The sequence below is a fragment of the Schistocerca serialis genome, chromosome 2 (assembly GCF_023864345.2).
Source record: "Schistocerca serialis cubense isolate TAMUIC-IGC-003099 chromosome 2, iqSchSeri2.2, whole genome shotgun sequence".
In the NCBI taxonomy this organism is placed as follows: domain Eukaryota; kingdom Metazoa; phylum Arthropoda; class Insecta; order Orthoptera; family Acrididae; genus Schistocerca; species Schistocerca serialis.
In genome coordinates, this window is record NC_064639.1 from 459191738 (window position 1) to 459211344 (window position 19607).

Here is a 19607-nt window from a genome sequence, read left to right on the forward strand (position 1 = left end):
CCGTGATTTCCCTAAATCGCTCCAGGTGAATACCGGGATGGTTCCTTTGAAAGGGTACGGCCGACTTCCTTTCCCGTCCTTCCCTAATCCGATGAGAGCGATGACCTCGCTGTCTGGTCTCCTAACCCAAAACAACCCAACAATTTACGATATAATTTGTCCTTTCCACCATGTCCATCTTCAGTAACACTTGACCCTACACAAAAGCCGTAGTACGTGATTCACTTTGATGTTCGTCAAATTACTTCTCATTGGGGAGTAGCTTTTGGTTCCAGCGCGTGGGAGGGAGCAGGTATCAGGACGGCTTCCTAGCAGTATTATCTGATTTTCTTTGTTCTACCCCTCCTCATATTATCTTCTACAATTTTATGCTACTATCTGTTGTTAACGACTAACAAGGATAATACAGGTACCGTGGGGATAAATCTTAACCTAGATGGAAGAAAACTGACTTATGCAAACAGAATAATACATACACTGCTCTATTGTCTCGCGATACCGGCCTGCGTGAACTTCTCGGTTTAGCTGCTGTCCTTTTGGTCCATACTCTTATGTCTTAGCAATTCGGAAAAAATTGTGTGTAATAGTAGGAGATCTATTGTAAACTTGATTTCATTACGTTTTCAAGACACCGTGGCTGGGGAATCTATCTGAACTTCGATAGCTTATTTCTATTTTCATTCTTTATTAATTCTTTTAAAATTCCTCTCGTTCTGAGAGATTTATCCAGTGGTCTCACTTCAAGAGATCTCCGATACCACTGATTCACCTACAGACGCTCTTCCGGACTCAACTGTCCTGTACAATAATTTCATGATTTCCCAGCTACTTGCCCTGTATTAGCCCCACCTGCGCTGTACAACAACCCTTCCCAGAATAGAGGCGCTATCTCAGCTCCACCTGTGTCATATGATAACCCCTTTCTTCACCTTAATTCTTTACCGACTACATAGGGAAAATCCCTTTAAATGCTTTACTTCCACCTACTTTCCAACATCTGATACATCTTCCCTCTATGTCACTTCTTTCCTTTGGTCAAGTAAGGATCAAAACAAGAAAGAAAGTCTAGTAAACGTGTACTATAAAATTTTCTATACTGTGAAACACATTTCTTTTACGGCAAACTCTTTGGTTTCCATATTTTTGTAGGAGGTAGTATGGACAAAAACAAGTAAAATATGCCCAGTAATTATGAATTCTAAAATGCGTTCCGTAAGATCTATGTGCTGACAGCAGACAATATTTTTGTTTCTGTTCCCTACCCTTCAGTTCTTGGCAACAACAGTATGGGTACACGTATTCCACTGACAGATGTAGGAGAACGATTTTAGTTTGTAACTCTTGACTCAGTCGTTTCCGGACCAGGGTCCCTTAACTCAAATTGATAAATTTACCCTTGTACATCGTGAAAGCTGGCAACATCTCAGCATCATTCTGCGTAATGGTAAACAGAGCAAAATATTGTTCAATTCGGAAGTCGTATGTTGCTTTTCATAACATAAAAATGTATGACTTCTCGTGATCGACATCAAAATCCGTCCGCACAGGCCTCGGAAGGAGTTTGTCAGTTTACGTAACATGGAGCCGCAAGTACTCGGTCAAGCAGCTCCTCAGTTGGTCACATGAGGCTGAGTGCATCCTGTAGGTCTACAGCGCATGGTGGCCTATATGGTCAGCTATAGAAGTGCCAACCGCCCTGGACTGTGCTTAACATAAAAAAATAATAAAATTGTTTTTGGAGCTGTCAATAGCAGTAATATTTTATCTTTCTGAAGTTATCAAAGAAATCACCGGGTCCCAAGTCTTATCAAATATAAAGCCGCCGTCACGATTAATATCATCTCCCTGTACTCTATTCTCTCAGAACGATTTTAAACTACGTGTACACTCGATCGTGTCATATCTAGATTTGGGATGTTCTCAATCTTTCTGAGAACGTTTTATTATATCCCGTCAAAGGTATTTCCATACATTCCTTAAAGCTGAATTCCAGAAGGATCTCGTCGTGGCCAAAACTTTTGTATCAAAATAATCCGCGCAGTATCCTGTGGGTATAGAATGTTCAGCTATGGCTGACTTACTGGGCTACACAAGGCAACTGTGGCGGTCATCTTTCACGCAACTTTCATGGGCTGTGCACGAGGTCTGAACAACGTAGGCTTTGCAACATTGACTTGCTATTCTGTAGGCTGTAGCCTTCCGCAAATCCAGACCATCGTCTGCCGAGCCGAGAAGCACATTGGTTTTGTAGGTGACTTGAAGATTAGTTTAACGTGATATTTCTTAATGATTCTGCGTAATTTAGATGAAATGTTGCCCATATATGTGAGAAACACCTTGGGCCTAAACTGCTCATCCTTTTCTTTTTCTTGCGAATGGCCACGTTTACTCCTCATTACAGCTGTCCTAATTTGATGTGGAGAATATCCATTGTCTTTATACACAGGCTGTTGATGTTCTACCTCCTCTGCAAGGCCTTCTCTATCAGATAAATCATGTGTCCAGTGCACCGGCGTGTGAACGATGCCCAGAGTTGTCAAAGGGTGGTGACAGCTAGACGCTTGCAGATACAGGTCGTTTTGTGTGAGCGTACGGTGAAGAGATTTCCCTAGCGATCCTTTCACTTTCTGATCAACTAAGGGATTTAGAAACGGAAGACAGCTATCTTTCTCCACTTCCATCTTAGACTGTAAACTCCAAGAAACACGTGTCATGTTTGTAATTTCTTTTCAGTACCATTACCATAAACGTAAGATACATCGTAATCTAGGTAGCTGAATGTATGGACTTGTTCTAAAACGTTACTTTCAATTATGAGCTTAGTTCGAAGATGTTCTTTCCTACAAAAGACCACAGCTTTTGTATTCTTTGAGGATATAGTTGAATTGTATTGTTTTGCCCCTATATGTAAGGACCGAACAGCACGTTGTGTGTTTTCTTACGTAACCGACAGGATAATCTGGTTAAGTTAAATATTGAGTATCTTGGTAGCTAGGAATTGTTATGTATATATAAAGTAGTGTGGACCATGAAGGGCACCCTTCTGTGTTCCTTGTCATTCCTGAGCTAAAATTAGTCGACGGTTATTGTCATTAGTATACAGTCTCTCAACCGACCTTATTAATTCCAAGGTATACCATACTCTCCAAAAATTTCTCCTAACCTAGATGTCACCACCCAGTCGAAAGCGTTTTCATAAGCCATGATAGTTATGTACGTTGGGAGATCAAATTCGCTATGCTTTCCTATTATCTGATTTGCAGAAAATGCGCGATTCATATATAATCATCCTGACCTAAAATTATTTTATTCGTCCGTGAGAAAAGTCTCTATCAAAGAATTTATTATTTTGGAGAGTGGATACACTTACATTTTAATAGTCCTATACCGAAATAGCTGCTGTGAAATGTGGAGGTTAAATATAGAGGTGAAATCTTGTCACGTTATATATTATATACACGAATACAGTAACTTGTTCTCGAAAGAACAGTTACTATTGATGACCATGCAGCTTTTCCCTGGAATAAATGATGACTAACTGACAACCTCAACTGCCGACAGGTGTTGTTGATATACCTCGATGTGGACAGCTGAAAAAGTGTGCCCCGACCGGGACTCGAACCCGGGATCTCCTGCTTACATGGCAGATGCTCTATCCATCTGAGCCACCGAGGACACAGACGAATAGCGCGACTACAGGGAAAAGCTGCATGGTCATCAACAGTAACTGTTCTTTCGAGAACAAGTTACTGTCTTCGTACATATAGTTAAAGGCTACCTAGCCATTGACCTTCGTCTGTGCGAATGCGCAAAGGTTGCCCAAACTCTTACGGGAATCTCCAAAGCGTGCGCGAGTAATGAGTGGGTGGGCAAATGTCTATAAGGTACAATACATATGTAGAATTGTGGACAGTTGGGAATGTGAGTCTCACGGGAAGTGTGCAAGGGATAAGTCCCTGCAGTCGCGCTATACATCTGTGTCCTCGGTGGCTCAGATGGATAGAGCGTCTGCCATGTAAGCAGGAGATCCCGGGTTCGAGTCCCGGTCGGGGCACACATTTTCAGCTGTCCACATCGAGGTATATCAACAACACCTGTCGGCAGCTAAGGTTGTCAGTTAGTCATCATTTATATATTACATTTCACGTCTGTAATACTTCACCCGCTCTTCACATTAAGAATCAGCCAACACATACAAATACCTAACAATTTGTATTAATATGAAATAGAATAATCCCATACGCACAAATATAAGTAAGGCAAGTGGTAAATTTCGATTACTTGGGAGAATAGTGGGAACATTTAGGCATTCTTGCAAATCACTTGAGCATCTCATCTCAGAATACTGCCTTAAGCGTGAAGGGCGTTTACCAAACAAGACTAACTGGAGAAACTGAATTGTACGAAGAGGGGCGCAGCGCATGCTCACTGCGTTGTTTGGCTTACGGTAGGTCTTCAAGGAACTGCTGGAAATTTAAATCGGCAGACTCAGAAGTCAGACAGTAATTGTCCACGATGGTTTACAAACGAAGTTCCAAAAGTCGGGGGAAAGTGCAGAACCTACAAATATCTTTTCAGTTTCATTCTTACAGGAAGTATGATCACTCCGCATCTCTTACGTGTATTAATACCACATCTTCGCTTGCTCTTTCGGTTAGTTCGACTCCTCTATAGAACCTAATGTAGTCGCCTACATATTTATTACCTTTCATTTCTACTAGTTTCTATGACTGCTACAGTGTCAACACTCATGTCTTTTAGTATATTTTCTAGTTCTGTCTTTTTGGGAAATTCTTCTGACATTCCAGTTTACTACAACTGCTGCACGTAAAACCCGTCAGTAAAGCCCGTATAGTTTGAATAAAGCTCCTCCAGTCTTCCTAGGTACACGTCACTGTTTACTGACGTCTCGAAGAATATGGGCCCAATAACGATTGTGGTGGAAATGGCACACCACACACCAACCTTTTCGTGATGCAAGGGTACCTGATGGACCGCGTGTGGGTTTTCTGTGTACTATTACCGACTGTTTTGGGAATTTATGCACCTAGACAGGTGGAACCACGCCTCTTCACTCATGATGGTCCTCAGTGGGTCCAAGACACCACTGGCAATCTTTCTCAACAGTCATGAACAGAAATGCATTCCCTTCTGCATGTCAGGCTTCTTCAGTTCTTGCACAACACTTATCCGGTGCGGTTTAGCTTCAGTACTCTTAAAACACATCTGCAAATTCTCTCACTCGAATGAACCTTGTCATTAACTCCAGCATATGCCTCTTTAATTCAGGTGTCCAGCCTGGTGGCCGTCTGTTCCTGGGAGCATTTTGAATTGATCCTGTACGCCGCCATTTTTCAATCAATTCCTGTATGGTGCTTTTTGTTGGCACGGAACGTCCTGGAACTTTCTCCTGAAACAACTTCCTTGTTTTTACAAAAGATCCAGCGCGAATGAACGCATCAACAATAGCGACATGCTCCTGCAACGAACACGGCATTAGCACACATTCACAATAATCCGGATTCACACAACGACGCCTCTTTCTCAACTTTCAAGTTCACTGGCTGCGGTTGTAGCTGCCTTACACAATAATGAAGTTCCGCGCAGTGCCGATACATCAGTTAAAATGCTTAGTTCGGGCGTGACTGGACAGCGTTTCTCGTTTTCCATTATTATTGACGCCTGCGCACGCACTGGAACATTAACATTGCGTTTTACGTGCTGCACCCTGTACTTTGATATACCCGATGACCCATTTTTTTCTCATTTTCCAAAGCATTGTCGTTTACCTGTTTCCGAGGCCCCATGGAGTACTGGGAGTAGTGCGTGCTTTCCGAGAGCTGTTTAACAGCCATGTGCTCAACATCCTTTGTAAGAGGACCAGAATTTCCTTTCGGGGTTATCTCGCTTAGCCTATATGTTGTTGTTATTTACAGACTCTGGATATCTCGCATTTCATGCTCTCTCGTTGACTACATAACGTACAGCCACTTAATGCCTTGCACTGAGCGGAGGTCATCCGGCTTATGTCTTCTTGAACGTGGGGGTGGGGTTTATTGGCAGAGCTACCTTAAATTCTTCAAGGTCTGGTTCATTCACCTATTTTCAGTGGACTTTCCTCAGAGTCTTTAGTCTGAAATTTGAAATGCAGATCTCAACCGAAAAAACTAACATAATGGACTTCATGGGGAAAGAACGCAGTAGAACAAAAGTAATGATACATCAAAATATTTTAGAGCAAGTAAACCACTTAAGTTATCTAGAATGTGAGGAGACATCCGGATATAGCAAAGATATAGAAATGAAGCTTAGGAAATTCGTCGGGGAATGTAGAACAATTATCTGAAACCTTAAAAACAAAACTAGGAAAGATACTCAAATTAAACTCTAGCAAGCAGTTGCTGTCCCCATACTGCTCTATGGAAGCGAGACCTGGGTGATTAGAGTAGCCAAAATCAGGAAAGCCGTATTCAGACACAAGAAATGAAATTTCTGAGGCGAATTAAAGGTTTCCCAATAGAAGACAGACTAAGGAATCAAGATATTAGAGAAGAACTAAAAATTTTAACGTAATTCCAGATTATAGAAGGAAGTGCAACGAACACCTAGAAAGAATGGAAGCGACAGACTGTCCTTAAAGGCTAGAAATTATAATTGCTAAGGACGGACAGATAGAGGAAGACCCCAACAACTACGGGTACCGTAACAGTCAACTTCGCCTATTGCCTTAAGAGGAAGAGAAGAAGACCTATAAATAGTCCTCAGCCACATACGTATCGATCTTGAAGAAATGGTTAGACTAACTACAACGCGCAAAGAGGAATCTGAACAGTCATTCTCGCCGCGCTTCATAAGCGATAATGTAATGTATTGCGAATACATAGAAAGAAGGATCCTTTATTGTATGATTATATGATAGCGGAACAAACACTGGTAGCAGTTACTTCTGTAAAATATCTGGGAGTATGCGTGCGGAACGATTTGAAGTGGAATGATCATATAAAATTAATTGTTGGTAAGGCGGGTACCAGGTTGAGATTCATTGGGAGAGTGCTTAGAAAATGTAGTCCATCAACAAAGGAGGTGGCTTACAAAACACTCGTTCGACCTATACTTGAGTATTGCTCATCAGTGTGGGATCCGTACCAGATCGGTCTGACGGAGGAGATAGAGAAGATCCAAAGAAGAGCGGCGCGTTTCGTCACAGGGTTATTTGGTAACCGTGATAGCGTTACGGAGATGTTTAATAAACTCAAGTGGCAGACTCTGCAAGAGAGGCGCTCTGCATCGCGGTGTACCTTGCTCGCCAGGTTTCGAGAGGGTGCGTTTCTGGATGAGGTATCGAATATATTGCTTCCCCCTACTTATACCTCCCGAGGAGATCACGAATGTAAAATTAGAGAGATTAGAGCGCGCACGGAGGCTTTCAGACAGTCGTTCTTCCCTCGAACCATACGCGACTGGAACAGGAAAGGGAGGTGATGACAGTGGCACGTAAAGTGCTCTCCGCCACACACCGTTGGGTGGCTTGCGGAGTATCAATGTAGATGTAGATGTAGAACATGAAGAAACCCTAACGTGTGGTTCAATGCTAAGTACCCTCCGACTAGCACTTCACAGTGGATTGTACGATGTGTGTGTACTGTGTAAATGTAGGTGATTATCAGTGACGTCGTAGACCCTCGCCCAGGTACGGGCCAAGAGTTACGGCACTTACCGGGAATTGTTCTCGAAACTTCTGCCCCGCTAACTGCCGCTAACGACCTTGCGCCCAAACTTGGCAATGACCTACTCTGCCTCACGACTGTCGTCTAGTCCTCCAGTTAGACTGCCACAATATCGCTATATTCAGGCTTCGTATTCTTACTTCGTGTAAATCCTGTGAGAAACTGATTAAATGTGTGAAGCCTTACTTTACACACCAAGATTTTTCAATAACATTAGATGTTGCTTCGCACGTTCGCAGTAAATCTGAGAAATTCATCTGTAATTTCTTCATTGTTCCTGGGTTAGTAACTGACTGGCGATCAGGAATTTAGCCGTCCGCGGTGGCCGTGCGGTTCTAGGCGCTCCAGTCCGGAGCTGCGCTGCTGCTACGGTCGCAGGTTCGAATCCTGCCTCGGGCATGGGTGTGTGTGATGTCCTTAGGTTAGTTAGGTTTAAGTAGTTCTAAGTTCTAGGGGACTGATGACCACAGCAGTTGAGTCCCATAGTGCTCAGAGCCATTTGAACCATTTGAACCATTTTTTTGATCAGGAATTTAAAGTGTGAAATTAAATCTGGCCTCACCCCCACGCCCCCCCCCCTCCCCCTCACAAACGTGTCAAAGCAGCCAAGACGTTCTTGGAGCCAAAAAGGGGAATAACTGTATGTAAGTCGGTAATACATTAAATGAAATAGGAGATGCACTGTCCTAATATATTGACATACCCTATGGTAAACTATCTCTAACGACTTTCTCATCGCAGTATTGTCTATTACAAGACCTTAGCACACACAACCGACATCTTAATTTCACTTCACCTTAAAGCTACAAAAAATTGCTTCAGGTGTTAAGTCAGCTGTTTGCTTAAACATCTTCACACACAGCTGCACTCCGAAGCCGGCTGACCGGAGCAATACCACTACCGACAGCTCCATAGACTCACATTAACTCACAAAACCTCATTAATTGTAAAGGCATAGCTTTACTCCATTTGTATCCTGTGGAATACAAAAAAAGACGTACATCTAATTGTTGCCTAATCATTCCCAATAATAATTCACGAAAGGAACATCAACTATGTAAAATGGGTATCAATTTTGGAATATTCTCGTAATGAACCTGCACTTTACATCTTTAACAACGTGTCTCTGATACACCTCAGTTTTAGTGTGGATCATAACACTGAAAGAGTATTGGGGCAAAGTCTTGTGCAACTGATTGTTACGTTGCACAATTGCTGCATGGGCTCTAGTGTGAACTATATTATTCAGAGGGCGTGCTGAATTGTAACATCCCCTATTTTTTATGTGAAAACTAATAAATTTTTAAATTAAAACAAACGTTGTTAACATTCTACATCTTAATCCTTCATGTCAACATAAGCGTATTTGCAGCCCTCTGGAACAAGAGTGCTTCATCGTGGCGTAGTAACTTAGGCACATCGGTGTCTGACAAAGAACGTGGTCTAACCGAATTTTGAATCCGAAGGGTTCGTCCTCACTTGGTGGATCATTTCCTTCAGGATGACAATGCCAGACCACACACGAGCGCTGTGGCACCTGCAACAATCCGGCACCTTGTGTTCACTGTCATCGATCACAGTCCACGCAGCCTCGACGTGGCCCCATCAGATTATCATGTTTTCAGAACTTAAAGAACACCTTCGATTGCAAACCTAAATACATAGCGAGGAACTGAGTGCATCGATATGAAAATGACAATGCATGTAAAAAATTACGAGTTCCGACAGGTGGCAGCGCTATACGTAGCCTTCAAAATGGCGTCTGTAATGACGGTGGTCTCCAAGCAGAGCTGTCATTGAATTTGTTTCGGAGGAAAACCAGAGCATCGTAGATATTTGTAGACACTTGCAGAGAGTCTATGGAGACCTGGCAGTGATCAAAAGCACGGTGAGTCATTGGAAGAGGCGTTTGTCATCAACACAACAACGCCACACAAACCTGTCCGATATTTGCGAAATTGCTTGTGCGTTACGAAGCTCATTGTGGCATTTTTTTCCCGAACATCGTCACAGGCGATGAAATATGGGTTCACCACTTCAAACCAGAAACAAAACGGTGATCCGTGGAGTGGCGCCACACCCATTCTTCTACGATTAAGACGTTCAAAGCCGCCCTCTTACCGGTGAATTCATGGCGACGGTCTTCTGGGACTCTGAAGGGGTTATTCTGTTTGATGTCCTCCCTCATGGTACAACGGTCAACTCGGCAGTTTATTGTGCTACCTTCATGAAATTGAAGAAACGACTTCAGTTTGTTCATCGCCACAAAAATGCATTCGAACTTATCCTTCTCCATGACAACGAAAGGTCCCATATAAACCTGCGCAACCGAGAGGTGCTCAGAAAACTTCATTGGACTATTCTTCCTCATCCATCCTAATAACGGATCTCGCACCTTGCATTTGTTTGGCCCAGTGAAGGATGTACTCCGCGGGAAGCATTACGTAGATGATGGGGACGTTGCTGACACAGCAGGATGTTGGCTCCGACGCCGACCCGTGGAGTGGTACCATGCGTGCATACAGGCACTGAATGGAGATTATGTTGAAAAATACGCTTTTGTAGCCAGAGGTGTGGCGAATAATATAGTACACACATCAGAAAAAGTTTTGCATCACCTCGGTTCAGAGAGTTCCGGAACCTGTACAGAAAATTGGAATAGAGATCAACATCAACATCAACATTATTTCCGTCCTGCTGGCCACTGTGGCCGAGCGGTTCTAGGCGCTTCAGTCCAGAACCGCGCTGCTGCTACGGTAGCAGGTTCGAATCCTGCTTCGGGCATGGATGTGTGTGATGTCCATAGGTTAGTTAGGTTTCTTAGTCTAGGGGACTGATGACCTCACATGTTAAGTCCCATAGTGCTTAGAGCCATTTTTGAATTTCCGCCCTTTTTATTGCTCATGCAAACCACACATTGCATGTTGTACCACCACACAACGAGACCTTCAGAGGGGGTGGTCCAGATTGCTGTACACACCGGTACCCCTAATACCTAGTAGCACGTCCTCTTGCACAGATGCAGGACTGTATTCGTCGTGGCATACTATGCACAAGTTCATCAAGACACTGTTGCTCCAGATTGTCCCACTCCTCAACGGCGGTTCGGCGTAGGCCCCTCAGAGTGGTTGGTGGGTCACGTCGTCCATAAACAGTCATTTTCCATCTATCCCAGGCATTTGTGATAGGGTTCATGTCTGGAGAACATGCTGGCCACTCTAGTTGAGTGATGTCGTTATCCTGAAGGAAGTCATTCACAAGATGTGCACGATGGGGGCTCGAACTGTCGTCCATGAAGACGAATGCCTCGCCAGTATGCTGCCGATATGGTTGCACCATCCGTCGGAGGATGGCATCCACGTATCGTCCAGCCGTTAAGGCGCCTTCCATGACCACCAGTGGCGTACGTCGGCCGCACATAACACCACCCCAAAACAGCAGGGAACCTCCACCTTGCTGCACTCGCTGCACAGTTAGTCTAAGGAATTCAGCCTGATCGGGTTATCTCCAAACACGTCTCCGACGATTGTCTGGCTGAAGGCATATGCGACACTCATCGGTGAAGAGAACTTGATGTCAATCCTAAGCGGTCCATTCGCCATGTTGTTGGGCCCATCTGGACCGCGATGCATGGTATCGTTGTTGCAAACATGGACCTCGACATATACGTCGGGAGTGAAGTTGCGCATCATGTAGCCTATTGTGCACAGTTTGAGTCGTAACACGAAATGCATTATTCAACATTGTGGCGTTGCTGTCAGGGTTACTCCGAGCCATTAGCCGTAGGTAGCGGTCATCCACTGCAGTAGTAGCCCTTGGGCGGCCTGAGCGAGGCATGTCATTGACAGTTCCTGTCTCTTTGTATCTCTTCCATGTCCGAACAATGTCGCTTTGGTTCACTCCGAGACACCTGGACACATCCCTTGTTGAGCGCCGTTCCTGGCACAAAGATAAATGCGGACGCGATCGAATCGTGGCATTGACCGTCTAGGGTTGGGGTTGTGTTTGAGGAAGGAGACCAGACAGCGAGGTCATCGGTCTCATCGGATTAGGGAAGGACGGGGAAAGAAGTCGGCCGTGCCCTTTGAAAGGAACCATCCCGGCATTTGCCTGGAGTGATTTAGGGAAATCACGGAAAACCTAAATCAGGATGGCCGGACGCGGGATTGAATCGTCGTCCTCCCGAATGCGAGTCCAGTGTTTAACCACTGCGCCACCTCGCTCGGTGAACGTCTAGGCATGGTTGAACTACAGACAACAAGAGCCATGTACCTCTTTCCTGGTGGAATGACTGGATCTGATCGGCTGTCGGACCCCCTCCGTCTAATAGGCGCTTCTCATGCATGGTTGTTTACATATTTGTGCGGGTTTAGTGACATCTCTGAACAGTCAAAGGGGCTGCGTCCACAGTCAAAGTCTGTCTTCAGGAGTTCTGGGAACCGCGGTGATGCAAGACATTTTTTGATGTGTGTTTATCGTAATGCCGATTAAAAACAACGTGCTTTCAGAAAAATAGTGTTGCGTTACTCCTTGAACACCCCTCGTAATAACGGATGATTCATGGTCTGTATTTCAGCCCTTCCAGGCACTCCACAAATCGTAAATACTTTGTCGAGGATAAGACGCTCTGCATATGACAAGCGGAATTAATTTTTTTGTGATAGCTGTATCTCTCACACAGAATAAAGTGGCTATTCTGTCGTTCTGCAGCTTTATGAGGTGAGCATTCTGAGGGTACAAGACATCATGTTTCCTCTGACGGACTCGATATTTTCTATTCTTATGTATTTGTAGAGGTACAAAACCGCTCTCTGAAGTGTCAATGGCCATATCTGTATTCGATTCCGCCGATATGAATAGCAGGAAAGTACACCAATGTCGTTCTATCCTGGAATAAATTTATTTAGTTCGCTGCTCAACCAAAAAAGGAGGCACCGAGAAGGCACTGATCTGACGTCAATGTAACTTCGTACACGTACGCACCATCGGCGGGTATGTAAATTATTAGAGCTGCAATTCTCTCTGACAGGTACAACAGCCGCCAAAGTATGTTAGAGTTTTTCGTGTTTAGCGTTGGGGTTGGTGGAAAATACGGGGATGGGATGTACAGTGGCCTGTACAGAGTATCATGGTGAGCAATCACTGTGAAAGACATGGAAATACTGAGGACTGGCATGAGACAGCATTATCGTCTGTCACGATGGCGTTATGTCTAGCTTAAACACTATCGTTTCTGAGACTTCAGTCCCATTGGCTGGTTATCCCATTTGCATCTCAGATTCTGACAATGTCAGACTCGCTGGCTATAGAACTGCTGCCAACGTGAGTAACAGAAGTAGATATCCTCTCAGTAGTGAAGCAACTTGAATCATTTAGTAAAAGCATGTCTTCTGGTCCAGACTGTAAACCAATTCAGATCCTTTCAGAGCATGCTGATGCAATCATACGCAACTACACGCTCGACGGGAGATCCGTACCCAACGACCATATTCAAGAAAGGGAACAGGAGTAATCCACTAAATTACAGGCCCGTATCATTAACGTCGATATGCAGCAGGATTTTGTAGCATATATTGTGTTCGAACTTTATGAATTACCTCGAACAGAGGAGTCTATTGAGACATAGTCAACACGGATTTAGGAAGCATCGTTCTTGTGAAACGCCACTAGCTCTTTACTCACACTAAGTGTAGAGTGCTATCGTCAAAGGAATTCAAATTGATTTCGTATTGCTAGAATTTCAGAAGGCTTCTGACACGCTACCTCACAAGTGCTTGTAGTCAAACTGCGTGTTTATTGGAATATCGTCTGCGACTGGATTCATGAAACCCTGTCAAAGAGGTCACAATTCTAGTAACTGACGGAAGGTAAACAGAAGTGATTTCTGGTGTTCTCCAAGGTAGTGTTATAGGCCCTCTGCCGTTCCTTATCTACATAAACGATTTAGGAGGTAATATGAGCAGCCGTCTTAGGTTGTGTTTAGATGATTCTGTCTTTTATCGTCTAGCAAAGTCAACAGAAGATCAAACAAATTGCAAAAGGATTTAGATAAGATATCTGCATGGTACGAAAATCAGCAATTGACCCTAATACCGAAAAGTGTGGGTCATCTACGTGAGTGCCAAAAGGAATTCGTTGAACTTCGGCTCCAAGGTAAATAACTCAAATCTAACTGCCGTAAATTAAACTAAATACCGGAGCTACAGTCATAAACAACTTAAATTGGAAATAACACAGAAAATGTTGTGAGGCAGGCGAACCAGAGTGTGTTTTATTGGCAGAACATTTAGAACATGCAACACATCTACTAAAGAACCGCTTACACTACTCTTGTTCGTCCTCTTTTGGAGTACTGCTGTGCGGTGAGGGATCCTTACCAGATGGTATTAATGGAGCACATCGAGAAAGTTCAAAGGAGGGCAGCACGTTTTGTATTTTCAAGAAGTAGGGGAGACAGTGTTACGGACATAATACAGGATTTGGGGTGGAAATCACTAAAACAAAGGCGTTTTTCAGTGCGGCGGGACCTTAGCACGAAATTGCAGTCACCAGCTTTCTCCTCCGAATGCGAAAATATTTTGCTGACGCCGACCAACATATGGAGAAACGATCTTATAATAAAATAAAGGAAATCAGAACTCGCACGGGAAGGTATAGGAGTTCGTTTTTTGCGCACGCTGTTCGAGAGTGGAATAATAGAAAATTAGTGTGAAGGTGGCTCGATGAACGTTCTGGAAGGCATTTAAGTGTGATCTGCAGAGTAGCCATGTAGGTGTAGATGCAGATGTACAGAATAACCTAACTGGCGAACCATGATGCGCTGCCTGCGGCCGAGAGAAGACTGCACTTCGAAACCTCAGCCAGCCACGTGTAGTCGGACTTAGCTGCTACGAGCTGCCACTGCTGTTTGGCCGATGACACTACTGAAGAAAATGTGACCCAGTCTGGGCGTTTCCCTGGTGAAGGATCGTACTGAATGACTGCAAACTACTGTCTACAAACTATTGGCCAGGACACTAAAGTACCACTCCCTGGCTGTATGCTGTGTTGCTGATTTGGATACTGGTCTTCCGCCTTCACGATACCCCTGTCTGTGATAAGCTATCGGCACTCGCTTAAGGGCACGCCCCTCTTTGAGAGCTCTGATACGGACCGCAGTGGCAGCGAGTGCGCCGTGGTAGGCTGGCGCCAACACATTCCTATCCAGGCCATCCCATGGCATTGCGACCGGGTCCTGACCCGCACGACTGCAGCCGACGTAGCGTCGTGTGTGCATTCCTTGTAGCATAAGAGTCTGCTAATCTGCGGGCCCTCCGGAGAAGACACTCTGTCGTATGAAATCACAGGTAGTAATAATGATTCAAGATAACGATGTTTCACTGACGCCTTAGAGCACATGACAGTTATCCACCCCAGCTGCTGAGCTTGGCCTTCTACAGCTGGTAGTGTCATCACCTTGACCTGCTCAACTTCCACCCCGACTAAAACTGCTGACCCGAGGGGTGACCACTACGTTATGAATTATTTGCGTTCTTCCTTTTCTTCGTTTTTCAGATTCGTTAATGGTGTAAGTTGCTGCTATCATTCTTCTGTAAGATATCTCGACGATCGACACAGTAGTCTGATTTAGCTGATGCGAGCTGTGTAACTATGCGTACTGACGGCCTGGACGCCAGACTGTGAACAATGTTTGATGTCGAGCTGTTATTTAAAGCGTTTCTTGACTCACGGCGCCCACTGCGCCTTTTGATACTCAGTTGTTGTTCATTTGCCTCTCAGATCCCACACTGTCATTACATGAGAGAACATGCGCTCACTATGTTTCAGCTCTGTTGAGACAATCGGAGAGATTTTAAGAAACTGAATGCCAGATCCCAATACTTGATTAAACTGAAACTTCCTTCCCAGTTTATTAGGTTTCTTGACTTCTCGATGTAAGTAAACTTTGCACCACGATACTTTTCTCGCCGTATTTCATGTCGTGATTATTCTGGATGTTGTATTCACTGACAACTAATTTGCTTGGTGGTTTTAGTTGGATGAGCTGCTGATGCTCTTTGCACCTCTCCTTACTGTCTGCCAAATTCGCATGGAATGCGCCACACAACCGCATTTAGACCTTGACTGTCTTTGACATTACAAAGAAGACTCCATAGAACTCGAAAGCTTCTACACAGGGAGAGCCTCGCAGAATAATTGCAGCATCTACGAATTGTGTTTCGAAGGAATGGGTACTGAGAACAACAAACTGGATGAAGATTGTAGTCGGATCCAACAACGCCTCAGGAAGAGATTAAGTGGAAAGAAAGAAAGGCCAAAGATAGCGTAGCCTCTCTGCCTTTTGCTAGCCGAATCTGTTGAAACGTTGCGGCTTCTAAGGAAACAAAGCATACGATGTGCTTTTCTCACGCCAACAAAGATAAAATGTCACTGTTATAAATTATTATTCTTTGATTAAATTTTATTATGTCATACTAGTTTGCTCACTCTGCAGTTCTCGCGCTTTTATAAAATTCAGAGGTGAACACTTACGCTTTGATGACAGACGAAAACTTTTTTGTGCATTATGTTGAAGTTGACAATGAAAAAATGTTTTCATTTTGTCTTTACAATAGAAAGCAAAGCAGGTATTGACATTCTGGCTGCCGTCTTGTGGAAGCAAATCGCCGGCTAAAAGACAGAACTGACAAGAAAGCGAACGACTACATCAAGTGAAAAAACGCGATATTGCTTTAGAACGATTCGTTTTAACTCCGCGTAAAACAACTAAAATCAGTTTTACATTAATACAGTCAATTATAATTATTCTAAATACAGTAATCTCCGCGGGCCGCGGTGGCCGTGCGGTTCTAGGCGCTTCAGTCCGGAACCGCGGGACTGCTACGGTCGCAGGTTCGAATCCTGCCTCGGGCATGGATGTGTTTGATATCCTTAGGTTAGTTAGGTTTAAGTAGTAAGTTCTAAGGGACTGATGACCTCAGATGTTAAGTCCCATAGAGCTCAGAGCCATTTTTGAACAGTAATCTCAGTGTTAATTCGAGACTATGGAAATACGCGAAAAAGTAATTACTGTTTACTGTTTTTGATAACACGCTGCATGTCGCATTTGAAAGTCCACTACGTTACTTATGCATTACGCTCCAGAAACCGTAAACTTATCCACAAAATATAGCTTAAAATACACTGTACTTGGCATCACGTGCCTTCAGTTATTCTCGGAAGTTAACCATACAGTTTTTTATGAATCCATTTTTCATCCGCTTTTTCTATAAGGACTCTTCTCACTTTCCGCATTGCGAAAACATCGCTATAGCCAAACGATTTTTGTCCTGCATACTACAGTAACGCGTAACAGCATTTAACTGACGTGCTGGCTTTCATTACCGAACACACTTCGTTTACTACATCCACGTCACTTAGCTGCTCCTGGTTCATAGGGATCGCTGTATGCAAGGTCAATTAGAACTGAACAGACAGGCTTCCAGAGATTGTTCAGGAATACCTAGTGAGTATTTTGCTATCATGGATCAACATTCTCCGACAGCTCGCAACAAAGTTATTGCATTTCGTTTGGTTTCTTGCCCCAGTAACCTTTGTGTCTGTATTGCACTTAAAACAGCGTGCAGCAGTGAAAATGTCTTGTTTTACAGCTAGTGCTTGGGCACGTCGCTTTTGATTAGGCACGCATAAAACCATTGTGAGGCGTAGCCAGAGGAGTGTTCCACTCAGAATCTCGGGGGTTTTCTACACGACCTCGACTGAGGCACTGTGTGTGGTACTGGGAGTTTTCCCTATAGACATTACTATTCTCTGAAGAGAGGAAGATGCGGCAAAATACGAGAAAGATCCGGAAAAGACACAACCGACGAAAGGAAATTAAACAAGTGGAGAATTGATACATGACAGACAGAAAGAGATACAACTGATAAGGGAAGACGGGTCTACCCTTTCTTCCCCAGTATCGGACAACTGATGAATTTGACGTTCATAAACCTAAAACGCGGCATGGTGCACTTTCTCTCAGGCCACGGCCCGTATCCTGTGCAACTCCACGAGTTTGGCCTAAAATAAACACTTGTGCCTGTAATGAGAATGGCTCAACTGAAGACATAGTGCTAATCTGCGATGCCCTAGGACATACATGACTGATGTTACGGAACCAAGACACAGAGTAGCTAGTAAGCGGACAGGATAACTGGAACTCTATATACAACATCACAGACGAAGTATAGTGAGCACTACAAGAGGCATAGAAACTGGAGAAACCATACGCTAGAATAAGACAGGCTCCACATCTGACAGATCAGCAGTACGTAGTAAACGACACAGATACAACCACAAACACTGAACAGGATGGTGTATCACACACATGAAGTGAAGACGAGATAAAGACACAAATATAGCAAAAGTAAGCTAAGGTTCCCCAACACCAAATCGAATCAATATGAAAATGTAACTCTCTATATAGTTGGTTGTTATTCCATTTCATAACATGTAATATTATTTGAAGATGTGACATTTCTTCTTCCTCCGCTGCATCAGGTGTGACTGGCTCGAAGTTTTACCGAGCCCTGACACATGATGCAGCTTACTATGACATACTGAATGAACTCCCAATCTACACTGTTACCTTAATTTCGGGAACACATTGTAACCTAATTAATCAATACATTATTAATTAAGTATTACTCAAGTGAAGGCAACAGACGTAACACATGTACACCAATCACATGTATTTAAGTCAACATCATCTCTTATTTCCTCCATTGTAACTTAAAATACATCCACATCCTATTATGTTCTTATTTAGTATCATTATCTAAGTTAGCAACAAATTTAAACAAAATTGTATTTATAAATTTGTGCTCTGTATAATTTTTTATTTTTTATTTCATCCCTGTCTCAAACTAAAAAATGTACTAGTAATAAAAATGAGTTTGTGTGATCAAAAATGTGCGACCTGCTATATAGTAACAGGCAACAGGTCTTTACTTGAGCAATAAATAAATATCCAAAGTGCAGATGATGACTGTAAGCGCTCTGCATCTTAACGAACTTGTTCCAGTCATTCACCGTACTTGTTGCTGGCAACAGCAAGGCCTACTTTTTCTCGGCCTCCAAGCCTGCATTCAGTACCGAATGGTCTTGTTTCAGTTTGCTCCGTCAGTGTTAGTTGTACGTTAACAATGATACACAGCATTACGGATGGGAGAGATGAACAATCGACCGTACGGATAGGAGAGATGAACAATCGACCGACATGAATCTCGTCTACAGTTTTACTGAATGCAAAACTGGCACTACGACGTTGTGCTCAGCTGTTCCCGCAGCGACGGCAACCACATCACAGTTGTTTTACATCTGTACGTAGGCGCCCACGAATAACCGACTTCTTCCGTGTTATTGTGTTTTGGCGATTGCGTATTACAGGGTTTTTCAGTACTGTGGAAGTACGAGGATCATTCAATAATTAAGGAGACAAATTGTTCTGGAGAAAAAAGCATTTAATTTTACAAAACAATACTTTTTCTACTTTTCAACATAATCCCCTTGATCATTTATGCATTTGTTCCAACGGGCTACAAGCTTTTTTATTCCGACTGCAAAAAACTCTTTATCTTGATATTTGAACCAATTTTCCACAAATTTTCATGTCCTCATTGTCCTGGAACCTCTTCCCACGTAATGCCTCCTTCTGTCCATCAAACAAATGGCAATCACTAGGTGCTAAATCAGGACTGTAAGGAGAATGAGGCAGTACTTCCCAGCCCATTTTGTCGATGGTTTCACGGGTTAATTGAGCATATGAGGACGTTCGTTGTCTTGCTGGAGAATCATGACTCTCCTCTGAGGTCGACGACGTCTTTCTCTCATGGCTGG

The 19607-nt window shown here is 43.6% G+C and overlaps 2 non-coding genes across 2 annotated transcripts; one reads left to right on the forward strand and one right to left on the reverse strand.

Annotated features, from left to right (window-relative positions):
- Nucleotides 1–3601: 3601 nt before the first annotated feature.
- Nucleotides 3602–3675, reverse strand: Trnat-ugu (transfer RNA threonine (anticodon UGU)). The gene has a single exon. It is a non-coding gene; the product is annotated as a tRNA-Thr (tRNA).
- Nucleotides 3676–3980: 305 nt separating this feature from the next.
- Nucleotides 3981–4054, forward strand: Trnat-ugu (transfer RNA threonine (anticodon UGU)). Its single transcript has one exon. It is a non-coding gene; the product is annotated as a tRNA-Thr (tRNA).
- Nucleotides 4055–19607: the final 15553 nt, after the last annotated feature.